The following is a 16,214-nucleotide window of genomic DNA, read 5'->3' on the forward strand; positions in this document are numbered from 1 at the left end:
CTGTGAATCTTACTTCAGTAGTGGGCAAGTTGTTGAAGAAGATCCTGAGAAGCAGAATTTTTGAACATTTGGAGAAACATAATCTGGTGAGGGATAGCATGGCTTTGTGAAGGGCAAGTTATGCCTTACAAGCCTGATTGAATTCTTTGAGGATGTAACAAAACACACTGATGAAGAGTATATGGATTTCAGTAAGGCATTTGATAAGGTTCCCCATGCAAGGCTCATCCAAAAAGTAATGAGGCATGGGATCCAAGAAGAACTTGCTTTGTGGATTCAGAATTGGCTTGCCCACAGAAGGCAAAGGGTGGTTCATATTCTGCATGGAGCTTGGTGACCAGTGGTGTCCAACAGGGATCTGTTCTGAGACCCCTCCTCTTTGTAAATTTTATAAATGATCTGGATGAGGAAGTAGAAGAGTAGGTTGGTAAGTTTGCTGATTACACAAAAGTTAAGGGTGTTGTGGACAGTCTGGAGGGTTGTCAGAGGTTACAGCGTGACATCAATAGGATGCAGAACTGGGCTGAGAACTGGCAAATGGAATTCAACCCAGATTAGTGTGAAGTGGTTCATTTTGAATTTTGGTAGGTCAAATATTTAAAAAAAAACAGAATATACTGTTAATGGTAACACTCTTGGCAGTGTAGAATATCAGAGGGATCTTGGAATTTGTTTTGATAGGATATTTAAGCTGCTGTGCAGGTTGACAGTGTTATTAAGAAGGCATTATGGTGTGTTGGCCTTCATCAACCATGGGACTGAGTTCAGGAGTCATGAGGTAACGTTATAGCTACTGTATATAAGACCTTAGTTAGACATGCTTGCAGTACTATGTTCAGTTCTGATCACCTCACTACAGGAAGGATGTGGAGAGGAGATTTACAAGGATGTTGCCTGGGTTGGAGAGTGTGCCTGATGAGAATAGGTTGAGTGAATTTGACCTTTTCTACTTGGAGCGACAGAGAATAAGAGATGACCTGATAGAGCTATATAAGATGATAAGAGGCATTGATCATGTAGATAGCCAGAGGCTTTTTCCCAGGGCTGAAATGATTAAAATGAGGGGGCATAGTTTTAAGGTGCTTGGAAGTATGTACAGGGGGAAGTTTTTGCACTGCTAGTGATGGTGGTAAAGGGGGATACAATAGGGTCTTTTAAGAGATTTTTAAATAAGTACATGGAACTTAGAAAAATAGAGGGCTATGCAGTAAGGAAATTCTAGGCAGTTTCTAGAGTAGGTTACATGGTCAGCACAACATTGTGGTCCGAAGGGCCTGTAAAATGCTGTAGAGTTCTATGTTCTATTTTACCTGAAATCATTAATATAGATGACAAACAACATCAGACCCAGACCAGCAGGCCTCCAGTCAGAGGAGCAATATCTACTCTCACTCTCAAGCTTCTCCTACTAAGCCAATATTGAATCCAGTTTACTACTTCAACTTAAATACCAAGTGATGGAATGTTCTGGACTGGACTCCCATGTAGGACCTTCATCAATATTCCTAATACCTCCTCAAAAAAAAACTCTATAAGATTGGTTAGACACAATCTCCCATGCACAAAGCCATATTGACTATTCCTAATCAGGCCCTGTGTATCCATTATCTCTCTTCTTTCAAAGGATATTGAGGTTGTCACAGAAATTTACATGTTTTATATCTCTTTTCCAAAATCCACTCGGCTTTCCTATAAATTTTCAGTTTAATAGTATATTCTAAAATTTGAATGGTTATGATTGATAGTTATGTAAATAAATGAGCACCCTGTACTGTGCTTTGTGTTCGAAGTTGCAATTTTGTTCATTTCCGTGCTTTCTGCTTTCATTGATTCTAAAGTGCATATGTAAGTGTTTGCTGCATTTGTTGGTGCCATTAAATAATAATTTTGCATAATACTAGAGATACTCTTTGTTAATGGGCAATGGTTCTCTTAAGATTTGTGTGTAAGTGTTGGAGGCTCTGGCAAAGCATACATTAATAAAATGCCCAAATGCTGCTTTGTGAATTTAATGAGCAAACAGTGCAAATAAAGTCATCATTTATAACATGCACCAAATTTCCCTCGCTTTCTTTCAGTAATTATATATTTATCAACTTTTTTAACCAATTATCAGAAGTAATATCAAACGCTCCTGAAAACTCTCATTTGTACAAACTTGCATGTACTTCTTATTTTTAAGGACTGTAATATTTTTCATCAATAAAAAGTACAATTATTGTAGCAAAATGTCACAGTTTAATCCAACTGTAAATTATGTCGGTTTAATGATGAGAGTCAGCTGGATGGGCTTTACGCATTTTGAGTCCATCAAAGTTCTATTTCTTTGTAGAGAAGGACACATTTTTGCACTTCAGAATCAGAATCAGATTTATTATCTCTAACTTAGTGTGGAAGAAAATTAAATTTTGAATTAAATTTTGTTGTCAAGCTTGACTATCTAAATATTGCTCAAGATCTGGGTCACGAGTGTGACAGGATAAAATGCAGACAGTGCCTTGCCAATGTTAACTAACAATAGCTAATAATAGAGCATGCCAGTAATGAGGTATTATTAACCTTTGTCTGAGACTGTCTAGTTAATAGGAGAACTGACAGTAGACATGCAGTTCTGATTTTATGTATTGCGCAGGAACATTTCTGAACTGGCTGACACTTAACGAGTGCTTCTTGAAATCGCTGACTAAGTATGTTTAGCAGTTGACTATCCCCCAAAATCTACTGTATAAGTTTAAGATGTAACCTGACACTGGCGGAGTTGTAAGGCAACGGCTCTCCATGATCATATATTAAAATACGGACCGTATACCAAGGTCTGTGTTTTTATTTCTGTTTGATAAAAGGGTAAGATCTCTTACAGTAAAATACAGTAAAACAAGGTAGATTGTTCGACACTTAGATAACATATTTGTTATTTTGTGGCACTAGTACACTGCAAAGATATAAAATTGCTATAAATTACAAAGTAAAGAGTAAATTGCAAAACAAAAAAAAATTAGTTAGTGGTACTTGTGTGCTCAGAAATCTAATGGCAGGGAGGAAGAAGTTTTTCTTAAAATGCTGACTGTAGGTCTTTTGGCTCCCCCGCCCTCCCTGATGGCAGTATCAAGAATAGTTCATGCTCCAGAGGGTGAGGATCCAGCCTTCTTGAGGCACCATCTTTGAAATGTCTTTGCTGGTGGTGAGGGCTGAGCCTGTGATGGAGCTGACTATGTTTGCAACCCTCTGCATTGGAGCCTCCATACCAGGCTGTGAAGTAATCAATCGGAATGCTCTCTAGAAATTTACAGAAGTCTTTGGTGACATGTAAATCTCCTCAGACTCCTAATGAAATATACAGTGGCATGCAAAAGTTTGGGCACCCCTGGTCAAAATTTCTGTTGCTGTGAATAGCTAAGCGGGTAAAAGATGACCTGATTTCCAAAAGGCATAAAGTTAAAGATGACACATTTCTTTAATATTGTAAGCAAGATTACTTTTTTTATTTCCATCTTTTACAGCTTCAAAATAACAAAAAAGGAAAAGGGCCCAGAGCAAAAGTTTGGGCACCCTGCATGTTCAGTACTTAGTAACACCCCCTTTGGCAAGTTTCATAGCTTGTAAACGCTTTCTGTAGCCAGCTAAGAGTCTTTCAATTTTTGTTTTGGGGATTTTCACTCATTCTTCCTTGCAAAAGGCTTCTAGTTCTGTGAGATTCTTGGGCCGTCTTGCATGCACTGCTCTTTTGAGGTCTATCCACAGATTTTCAATGATGTTTAGGTCGGGGGACTGTGAGGGCCATGGCAAAACCTTCAGCTTGAGCCTCTTGAGGTAGTCCATTGTGAATTTTGAGGTGTGTTTAGGATCATTATCCTGTTGTAGAAGCCATCCTCTTTTCATCTTCAGCTTTTTTACAGACTGTGTGATGTTTACTTCCAGAATTTGCTGGTATTTAATTGAATTCATTCTTCCTTCTGCCAGTGAAATGTTCCCCGTGCCACTGGCTGCAACACAAGCCAATAGCATGATTGATCCACCCCCCTTTTTCCTCCAAACATACCTTCGCTTATTGAGTCAGAATTCAGTGTCAGAAGTTTTCAAAGAAACATCTAAACAAGCCTGATGCATTTTGGAAACAAGTCCTGTGGACTGATGAAGTTAAAATAGAACTTTTTGGCCACAATAAGCTAAGGTATGTTTGGAAAAAAGAAGATATTCTGAGATGTTGACATCCAGGACCTGAAACTGCTTACCCTTTCCACTGCTAAACCCTCAATGCGGACTGGTGTGTGGTCTCCTGACTTCCCTTTCCTGAAGTCCACAATCAATTCCTCGGGCTTGCTGATGATGAGTCTGAGGTTGTTGCAATACCACTCAACCAGCCAATCTATCTCACTCCTGTACACCTCCTCATCTTTATCTGAGATTCTGACCACAATAGTCATGTCATTCCTAAATTTTCCAGGAACATTCTTAGCTGGCTTCAAAATACAGTTGATTCTGGTTAATTGGGGCATCAGTTAATTGGAACAGCCACTTATATTGGGATAACTCTTAAAGAACAAAACTGAATTGAGAAAATAGCTGGGATTCCCTTCATTTATATAGAACACTACAGGCAATCCCCGGGTTATGTATGAGTTCTGTTCCTGAGTCTGTCTTTAAGTCGGATTTGTACATAAGTCGGGACAAGAACATCCGGTATTATTTAGTGTCAGTCAAACGTATATAGTATATATTTTACCTTTCTATGCATATAAAACACTTAAGAAACATATGTATTCCAATAATTAAACCACTGCGTTGTTTAGTAATAATTGTAGCTTTCATTGGGGCAGGGCCTTTCATTTGCCCCATTACTCTCACTTTATCCGTTAACCTTTAAAATTGTTCCGATCGTTGACTGATTGTAGCCTAATGCTTTTCCAATGACTGATGGTGTTTCACCTCTTTCCAAACGCTTTATTATTTCCACTTTATTTTCAATCACAATCACTTCCCGTCAACGGAACAGAAACACTGTTGGCAGCGGGTTCCAAGCTCTGCCAGCTCTCAAGGTCTGCTGGGTCCTAAGAACCATGGCACTGAAATCCCTGGGTCCTAAAGTCCATCGCACTGAGACAAGTTAAATGGAACAAGTGGGGGCTGTGCTGGGTTTGGGTATTTGATCCTCCACAATATTCCGCGTGGGAATTTAAACTGGAGGTGGCAGTGGTTTTTTTTTATGAGGTCGAGTTGTGAGCTCGACATCAACCTAGCATGGATGGTGCAGGAATCATTGGATCGACGTCAACCTGGCACGGGAGTGGTCTGTCACTGGATCGAACTCAGAAGCCTCCATTCTTGAGCCTGGATTTTGATTAACTGGGACACATCAGGACCAGTACATTTCGGCCCAATTAAGTGGTTGCCCCAAAAAAACGGTTTTATGGAAATAGTTAAAAAAGTGTTCCAGTTAATCAAAATCCACTGTACTTTGTGCCCCCAAATCCTAAGAACTTTCTACAGGGGTATGATGGAAAGCATCCTGATTGGCTACATCACTGCCTGGTATGGGAACTGTACCTCCCTTAATCACAGGATTCTGCAGACAGTGGTGTGGACAGCCCAGTGCATTTGCAGTTGTGAACTTTCCATGATTCTGGATATTTACAAAGACAGGTGTGAAAAAAAGAGTCTGAAGGATCATTGGGGACCTAAGTCACCCCAACCATAATCTATTCCAGCTGCTACCATCTGGAAAACGGTACCACAGTTTAAAAGCCAGGACCAACAGGCTCTGGGACAGCTTCTTCCACCAGGCCATCAGACTGATTAACTCATCCAGATTTGAGTGTATTCTATGTTACATTGACTGTTCTATTTATTATAAATTATTTTAAATTACTATGATTGCACATTACACACATTGTACATTTAGATGGAGACGTAATGTAAAGATTTTACTCCTCATGTATGTAAAGGATGTAAGAAATAGTCAGTTCAATTCAACTCAACTTAGAGATAAATATAGATATTTTGATCCTGCAGTTCTCTGACTCATGGCTTGTCTAAGATCAATTCAAATACATCATTCTGTTGATGAAGATATGTAGAGAAGAAGGTACACATTGGTGATAACCACAGATAAAATAGTTGGCTGTTGAGATCCTAATGTACTCAGTCATTAGATCTTTCTATAAAAATCAAAGCAGAAGAGTCTGCAGAAAGAAGCACAATGCAAGTAAATGTGCAAATAAAGACTTACTTCAATGAAGATCGCAATATCTGAAAGCTGAACAAACTGAGTGAAACAGCGATGCAATCGAAAGCACTTAATCATTTCAGTATGGTGACAGCAAGGAGAGTAGAGGAGATCACCATGTGACCACTGATGAAATTCAGTGGTTTGGGAGAGGTACAATTGAACAGCTTTTGCATCCAATAAGATTGTTCTTGGTTCCTGGTAGGTGGAACGGCAGAACATAAAAGAACAGACATTGCATCTCCTGCCATGGTCAAGAAAACTAATGTTAGAAGACAAGCGGTTAGTAAAGTTGGAAGAGTGGACCTTTGGAATGTTGAATGCTAGAGGAATAAAAATCTGGATTAAAATAGTATTGGTGTAAATGGTGGTTGATTGTTGGCACAGATGATGGGTCAAAGGGCCTTTCTCCAGACTCTTTGACTCTTAATGTTAGGTTACCTCAAGGCTGGCCTATAGTTTTTAATGTAATGCAGCTTACTGCGCTTAAGCAGTCTGTAACAAGGAAAGGAAGGGATGATCTGTGAAATATGGACGTTGATGGGCTGGAGGCTGAGCAGAAGAGCACCTTTATGTTTGCATTCATTGGGTATTGGGGGAGTGTGGAGAGAGCAAAGGTTCTTGAAATATATAAGGAAAAATATGGAATACTGTCAGTCATATTTGAGTGGAAGTCATGATTAAGGTAAGCAGACAAAATCTCAGAGACACCTGTTTGGAATAACTCATAATCAGAGATGAGTTGACAGAGCTGGAAGATCTGGGTCATTGGAATGGAATCCTTACAGGTGGTTGGGTGACAGACACTATAGTTGAGATGGCTGGGCTGTGCAGCTTTCTTGAGATTAATTCTTTCTCTCCATGATACTACCTGACGTGATTTTCTTCAATATTTTTTGTTTTAATTCAGGTTTACCTGTGGATATTAGAAATCACATCGATATTCCAAAGTAGGATTCATGCAACATTCTAAGGACTCCATCTGTGGAAAACTTGTGAGCAGCAAACTTGAAGTGAAGAGGTAGAGAAGGAGAATCTCATGTTGAGAATTAGGCTGGTCTGCCACCAGTGACACTATCTGCTTCACCCGAGTAGACTCAGACCATAGAGACATCAGGTCCCAAGACCAGTGTATTCGTGTACACATGCCTTGACGATGTTAGGATAGAGTAACTGACTGTTGTGATATGACCTTAGATTTTGTATTTACAATGCAATTGGTTTATAGATAGATCCATTAATTGTGATGTGTTGTTGATGAGAACGTGGAGAGAATAAAAATATTGATTTAAGTAGGATTAGTGTAAATCTGTGGTTGATTGGTACAGATGAGATAGGACAAAGGCCTGGCTTCATGCTCTTTGATCTTTGATTGTTGTTTTTTTTTTGCTAAGGTCACAGCTAATCTATAGTTTTTTATGCATTGTAACGTACTGCACTTAAACAGTCTATGACATTTAAAGATTAAAGATGAGCTGTATTTGTGATATATACATTGAAGCCTACAGTGAAATGCATTGTTTGTGTTGATGACCAACACATTCTGATGATTGTTCTGGGGACAGCCCACAAGCTTTGCCACATTTCCAACACCAGCGTAGCATGCCCACAACTTACTAACCCTAACCCTAACCATACATCTCTCAGGTATGGGAGGAATTAGGAGCACCTGGTGGAAACCTACATTGTCTCGAAAAGAATGTACAGACTCCTTACAGAGAGCAATGGGAATTGACACCCGATCAGTGATCGCTGCTGCTGTAAAGTGTTGTGCTAATGATGCACCATCAAGAACTCTCAGAGACGTGAGGCGAGATAGGCTTTTATTAGCTGGAAGAAAGCACTGTCAGCAGCAAGAGACTATCACACAACATCCTGGAGACTGAGGGAGGAGCAGTGCCTCCAATCGCCTTTATACAGGGGTATAAAGGTGGGAGGAGCCACAGGAGCAGTCAGCGGGGGGGGGGGGGGGCGTGTCCAGACAGGTATATGTAGTTCACCACAGCTAACCACTACATCGTTGTGACTGTGGTTTCAAGGGCAATCCATGCAATCAGGAGACAATGATTGCTACTTCCCTGGTCTGGGTATTCTGGCTGTATGCCCATCTGGCAAGATATCTTCCAGCATCTGCCGCTGCGGCTGCTCATGGTTCCACAGGTCATTATGGTGTTACGAACCCCGTAACTGGGTCACTTACCAGCAAAGATAGAGAGGCCCATTGAAGTCTGATGGTACTATTTTTAAAGGTCTTTATTTATGAAGGGGCACAAAAATAAGATTAATACAGACATTCAGATAAAATACGTCGTCAATACTCAATCGAAAAACGCGGGTATAATAATAATCATCAATCAAGCAATAGCTCTGTCGTTTGTCTAGGGGATTTTGTCTATTGTCCGATGGAAAGATAAAAGTCACTGTCCTTTCAAGCTGCAGCTTTTGGGTTTAAGAGAGACGGTTTTAAACTTGCCCGGGACTTTTATGAGGCCAATCCGTTGCGTCGGGGGAGTTGGTTCCCCATTGATAGTTCCAAGTCGTTTTCCGTGGTACCAGCCATCAGCTCCCAGGCAAGGGAACCGAACGCACGTGGCTTCCTTCAAATGGCTTCCCGCTATTATGGGATCACTAGCGTTTCTTCTGGTGCGTCTGAAGTGGTTGTTCCCCCAGACCCTCTTTTATACTTCCTCATGGGGTCTCAGATGTCAATTAGGTTGGGATGATGCAATCCCTCTCTCAATCAGCCCACTTTGCCCAAGGGCTTGCACGTATCATAGTCCCCAATCCACAAACGTTGTCTCCAGGAGACAATGGCCATGACTCTCTCTCTCATCTCCTGGGTCCTCTGACCCAACCCAATAATGCTCTTGCGATTCTCATAAAGGAGGGGGCTCCTCCCTCCGCACCCTTCGGCCCCTCAGAGCTGTGGTGCATTCATAACAATGGGCAGAGACTTCAAGTGCATCTTCGAAAGAGCTGGGCAAGTCAGCAGAGCTAACAACAAACAGAAGCTTGGCAAGGGGGAATGGAAACTGCACTTGGAACTGATAACCCAGAAAACATCAACTAATTTCAATAGAGTAACACATGGAATGTTCAGAATCCCTTTTTGATTTCTTGATGCAGTTTTGGGAGGTATCAAGACAAATACCAAGTGCTATCCACCATTGGATGTGTCCAGAAAGTGAAAAAGAGTGTGTCCAGGACTTCAGGAAAGCATGCAGAATGCATGAGCACAATGGGCTTTTCCCTCCCATCAGCAGAAGTATGATCACCTGCAGCTGTAACATGATACCAAGTAATATATGAGTGAATCTGGAAGCAAACTTGTTATATCCGCTCCCATTTATTCCTCTCTTCTGCAGTGCAGTCTGCCCCAGAGATCATAATACATGCCTCAATGTATCTTTTAGTACATAAGGTTAAATTGATATGTGCACATTACTACAGTATGCCCCAGTTGATCAGGAAACAAGGAGCTGCTGGGTTAATTGAGCATGCGTTAAATTCCCTTCAACAAGTGAAGTCAAGTTCAAGTTTATTGTTATTCAGCCATATACATGTATATAAATTAACATTTTCCTCCAGATCAACACGTATTTATAACTCATACACAACACATAAGGTAATTACCACACATAAATTAAAAAAAATAATAAGGTGCATTTATGACACAAGTCAAAAAGTAAGCAGTATAGTGCTACTTGCACTTCATGTGCGGTGAAACCTGGGTGGTGACAGGGAGTTGCCTGAGGGAAGAAGCTATTTACCATCCTAACGGTCCTTGTCCTAATGCTACAGTACCTCCTGCCTGGTGGTAGGGGGTCAAAGAGAACCTGTTTAAAAAAATTGTATATCTCTCTTGCTGGCTTGTCCCACTCTTTCCCTTGATTTCCCTTTTACTCTCACCACCACACCTACACATCTCCTGATTCCCTTGCATCAAGCAGATCAGGAAGTTAAAAATCCCCTACACAAATATATGGGTCAATAGAGCTATTGAAAAGTAGAAGAAAGGGGTAAAAAAAATCAATGTAATCAACCATATACATATAAATATGCAAAATAGAAGAGAAAAATAAATAAGTGTACAAGACATACATTAATGGAAATGCACATCTACTGATATGTTTACCTCAGACACAGCAGCTTTTGCTGTAATGGGATGGATGAGATAATGTTGACCAGTATGTTGTTTATTGACCAGTAACATGAAACTTAGGGAAATAACCTTACGTTACTAAGGTGATTTCTAATTAGTTTTAAACTACTATGGTGATAGTAATCTTATGAAAACTATGATAGCAAATTACTATGCCAAGCACAAGGACTAAAGGCAGAGTGTATGTGATGGAGAACAAAGAGAAGAATTCTGCATCACTTTAAAGGTCCAGGTAACCTTATTACACTGGACAACAAAGATTTTGCTTCCTGAATTTGTTTGGGTGTATCTAATGGATTTTGGGCTGCTGATCATGAAAATAACCACAACATTTCCCAATCACACACCATTTTTTTCAACTCATCTGTATTTTCAATTCACAATTCAGTCAATTAAAAAGTTGTCCACAATATAAGCAGAAAAGTTTTCTATCTTGCCCAGGCATGCCTGGCCATGCTCAGGCAGGGAGGATGCTGCATGGCAGGATAGGTCTTAGAAAGGCTATAAAAGCATCACACACACACCCTTCTATGCATTGTGTTTACATGTATATCAGTCTGCGATCACATTGATGCGCACACACTTCACACATAGTGCATTGTGTATATTCTTATTATAAAGGAATTGTGTTTTCAGGAGTATTTGTAATAGCAAAATTTTTCACCAATGTTGCAACCGTCGTGATACTTTCTGTTATGTTTGTAGTGAGTAAACACTTAAATCACAAAGACAGAGTATGAATCCTCTTTTTAAGAAAGCCTATGAGCTCTTTTTTGGATATAAAACTGGCAACCAAGACAAAGCCTGGGCTCCTTAAATTTGTTGCACGACATATGCTGTCAATCTAAGAGTTTGGCTCAGAGGTACTCAGAAGTCAATGGCATTTGCTGTCCCTATGATATGGTGAGAGCAGAAGGATCATGTGACAGACTGCTACTTCTGCTTGACCAGTGTGTCTGGATCTTCTGCTAAAAGCAGAAAATCCATTCAATACCTTAATCTCCCTTCAGCCGTGAGACTGAGGATAGTCTTCCAGTACTGAAGCCATTAGAGACATGGAGTCTAGAGGAGGAAGATGAAGAAACCATGACGTACAAAAAAGCTGGATGAACTCAGCAGGTCGGGTAGCATCCGTTGAAAGAAGCAGTCAACGTTTCTGGTCAAGACCCTTTGTCAGGATACTGAAGAAACCATGATTCATGAGCCAGGAATGGAAATTGACTCTGCTACTGATACAGATTTTGAACCTTTTATGTTGAGTGAGCCTCATCTGATAACTCAATCTGAGTTAGATGACCTGGTCAGAGACTTGAGTTTGAATGACTGGGTTCAAGACTGTTGTCACCGGGCACAAAAATTTCCGTGAAGGATTTCAATATTTGAGAAAGATACTCCCCAGAATGACTGATGCCAAAATTAAAGGAGGCATTTTTGTAGGCTCACAAATCTAAAAGTCATCAATGGCGGGTAATTTGAAGAACTTCTAGTGGGTCTGGAGAAAATCACATAGAAGGCATTCAAGGATGCTGTTGGAAAATTTTCTTGGCAACTACAGAGCACCAGGCTCTGTGCAGCTGGCTGACAACATTCTTCAAGCATACAAAACAATGAAGTATAACATGTCACTAAAGAGTAATTTTATGTATTCCCATTTAGACTTCTTCCCTGCAAATCTGGGCTCTATCAGTGACAAGCATCGTGAAGAGTTTTGCCAGCACATTGCGGTCAGGGAGAAATTGTATCAGGGCAACTGGAACCCATCAATGCTGTCTGATTATTGTTGGACATCCAAGTGAGAAGCCTCAGACACTGAGTAAAAATGAAAATCATCAACAAAACATTTTTAGCTTAGTTGAACTACTGCAAAGTGCCAGCACCATTATGCAATTAAATGTATTATATCCCATAAAAGTTAATTTCTAGTTTCGTCATATTCCTACCTGATACAAGTAGTCTCATATTTGTTTTCATCTTCAAATGATCTAGCATAGCCAAAAAGAATTTATGAGGATGCAATACTTTTGGAAAAAAATTGTTATCCAGTGTAATTTATCCTTTTACTAAATATATTTAAGTTCTTTAGGAACCTCACCTTCCACATTCTAGACAAGAGTTTTATAAGGCCACAACAGGAAGAAACTCCCTTGTGTGACATCATTTATGTACTGAAGCCATAGGAAACAAAATAATTAGCTACAGATTGCGATTCAGATTAGTTTATTGTTATAAACACCAGGGTGAATGAAATTGCTTGTTTGCAAAGTAAACATTGTATAAGTAAATAAAGCACTAAGTACAGCAATGAACACAAAAAATGAATGGTGCAAAATATAGTATTGGAAACTAAAGTAATTCTGAAAGAACTGCTAACATGCCAATGAAAGAAGAGGTGCTATTAAGGATGTGGGCATGTGGCTGCACCACCAGCAAGGAGGTGGAAATGAGGTGATTGAATCTGAAGTCTAGTTGTAGTGGTGAATAAGCTTTTCTTGAGTCTGGTCATTCAGCCTCTTCAGCTCCTGTATCATCTCCCTTAAGGTAGAAGAGAGAAAAGAGTTGCAGAATTTTTGATGATACTGTTAGTCTTCCTGATACATTGTACCGTGAAGATGGACTGGATGGAAAGATGACATGACTTCTGGAAGATCCCATTGGGGTGCACATCCGCTTTGGGAAATAGTGGAAAATGATAATTAGCTGTGGACAAGAACAGGCTACAGATCTACAATGTTCTTCAAAAGCTACCTTGAAAGCCGTTTTATATTCTAAAGTGTTGATGAAGATTCTTCTTCAATGCAGAGTGTCCTCAGTTGCCTAAAATGACCTTTTTGCATACACATAGCACCCAAGCAAACAATGGTAAATGAGCAAATCCAGATTACAATTTATAGAACTTGATAAAGTACAGTACATGACATGTAGCATTGAATACTGTGTTCTCTGCTGTTTTAATGGAAGCGATTTGTCAACATGACAGGAATAGTGCCCAAATTCCTTATAGTAGATAATAAAATTTGAACATTTTGCATAAGTTTTATATCATTAATTCTATAAGTGAGTGTATGAGGAATGGGAATGTACTGTAATGTGATTAGGAATTCTATTTCTACCCATAAATGTTAATCTAAACAAAATAAAAGTTTGTCAGTGATAGACTCTCCAAAAATACAGACAGATAACACAAAAGAATTTCAGCAACACTCGGAATTATTCTGATCATCTTTTAAGAAAGAGAGATGAATATTGCTTACATTCAGTGCCAGTTGTATCATTCAAAATTATAAAATCTAAGCAACACACACAAAATGCTGGAGAAATTCAGCAGGCCAGGCAGCATCTATGGAAAAGAATACACCTGATGTTTCAGGCCAGAGTCCTGATGAAGGATCTGAAATATTGACTGTACTTTTTTCCATTGATGCTGCCTGGTCTGCTGAGTTCCTCCAGCATTCTGTGTGCGTTGCTTGGATTTCCAGCACCTGCAGAATTTCTCTTGTTCATAAAATCTTACTCATCTTTTAAAGTGGGTTCAATATGTGTATAGAACAATCTTTCAATAGGTTAAGGTTCATGAATTATAAGTATTGATTTGAAAATGGAAATTGGCATTAGAGAACTTATGATCTTCTCAAATGCTAAAAATGAAAGTATTCTGAAGATAATGATTACAAAATGAGTTTGACAGTGTTTTAATATACATTGCTGACTCAAGTTCCTAAATATACTTACTTCAATTGAAAGACAAATGAAGGTGTGCAGAAATAAGTGGGTGCAGTAAATACAAAAGAAACAAACAAATTAAACTTGATTATTTTATTAAACAACATAAGGCTTTCCAGATTTTATCACACTTTTTCCTCATCTTTCATCTTACGCTGGCCAAACTGGAACCACAACAGTGAAATTCCTTGCAATATTTTGCTATGGTACAGGAATGACATAAGTGGAGCAAAATATAATGCGCCATAATGATCATAAGATCAGGGAGCCTCTTTGGAAATAAAAACAGAATCAATGTTTCAGATTAATAATTCTTCATCGTAACTAGAAAGTGAGAAAATAAGGGCACTTTAAATTGTAGATTGTTGGAGGGTTAGAGTGTCACAAACACAGAAGGCCAGCTGCTTGAAAATGCAGAATTCAACATTGCTTCAATAACATCACTTGCAATTGTTTCAGTTACACAAATGAAAACTGACATTCTTTATATATTTTTGATTTTATAATTATTCTCATCAGTCTCCACCCTATTTTTGTAGCATGATATCAAATGGTAAAGTAAACTGAGTACAGAGTTAATTTTTAAGAGACGTTATTGGATTGGTGGGTAAGAATGGAAAAAAGAGTATTGTGCTCAGAGATTGTAATGGGAATGTACCACAGATACTAATGTCTAATAATAGTATAGTAGGTGACTTTGTACACACTGTGGCTTGCACTACTCTACATCACATCATAGTCCAAAGAACTGGACTATGATATGAGGCAAATCAGTAAGACGAGAAATTATCTGCAGATGAACAGGTAGATGAAAGCAAGACAAACTCAGAGGAAGAAGAAGCACTACATATAAACAGTGTAATGTAATGTTTCTTCTGCCTCTGATTTTCTGGCTGGTTCACTTGAACATCATGATCAACATTTCTTCCTCATTCAATTATTTGTTCTGAACAACTGAACCTCTTGACCATGTCTGCATGCTTTTATGCAGTGAGTTGTTGACACAATATTAACTGATTAGATATTTGCATTAGTGAACAGGTGTACCTAATAATGTGGCCACTGAGTGTATGTAATTTATGAGATTACCATTTTTAAAAAGAGCCATTCACTGCACTGACTTCATTCTGAGGATATCACAGCAGAACATAATGATCTAATTCACATAATTAATGTGAAGGTGGTCTGTAACATTTGTCAGAAAAAAATAGGTCTAGTTTATTCAAAAATCCCAGAAAAGCTTTAAGAATGTTTCTAAGGCAACCCACTAAGATGTTGAACTTTGATCTACCATGGCAGACCCTCTCATTGATTGAGTTCAGAAATCGCTGTCAACCTTTCCAGACTGAGGGCTCATAAAAAGAAGACAAAAATGTTGAGAAGGAAATGGCTGTCCTGAAGCCATGATTCCATAGTCTAGACCAGGGGTCAGCAACCTTTACCACTGAAAGAGCCACTTGGACCCGTTTCCCACAGAAAAGAAAACACTGGGAGCCGCAAAACCCGTTTGACATTTAAAATGAAATAACACTGCATACAACGTTTTGTTTTGCCTTTATGCTATGTATAAACAAACTATAATGTGTTGCATTTATGAAATTGATGAACTCCTGCAGAGAAAACGAAATTACATTTCTGCATGCAACAAAAACATTTTGACCTCCGAAAAAAAGACGTTGGGTTGAAGGTTACTTTTAAGTAAAATACTCGACGTCTATTTGAGTCCTTCTTGTATTTATGAAAAACGCCAAACTTAAATTTGCCGCCAGCAGCAAACCAAAAATAACGTCAGCCAGCTGTCAACCTGAAAAATAAAAGGACTATTTCACTGAACAATGAAAACATATGAATATACATTAAATAATAGGCAATTAAAATATTTATCATCCTTGTTCAGATTGACTCACACCTGACAATGCAGTCGTATTCAGTAGGGATGGATCGATGCTTAGGGGAGTGACCGGGAAGGATAATGAACTCTCTGAACTCACAGAAGTGTTTCCCAAACGATGTTTGCATTGCGATGATTGCAGAATGTAAATATTCCGAATTTATCATGTCGTGACCTTGTTTGAACTCTCTCAAATGGGGAAGTGAGACAATGTGCCT

This window comes from Hypanus sabinus, chromosome 9, assembly GCF_030144855.1.
Source record: "Hypanus sabinus isolate sHypSab1 chromosome 9, sHypSab1.hap1, whole genome shotgun sequence".
Classification (NCBI taxonomy): domain Eukaryota; kingdom Metazoa; phylum Chordata; class Chondrichthyes; order Myliobatiformes; family Dasyatidae; genus Hypanus; species Hypanus sabinus.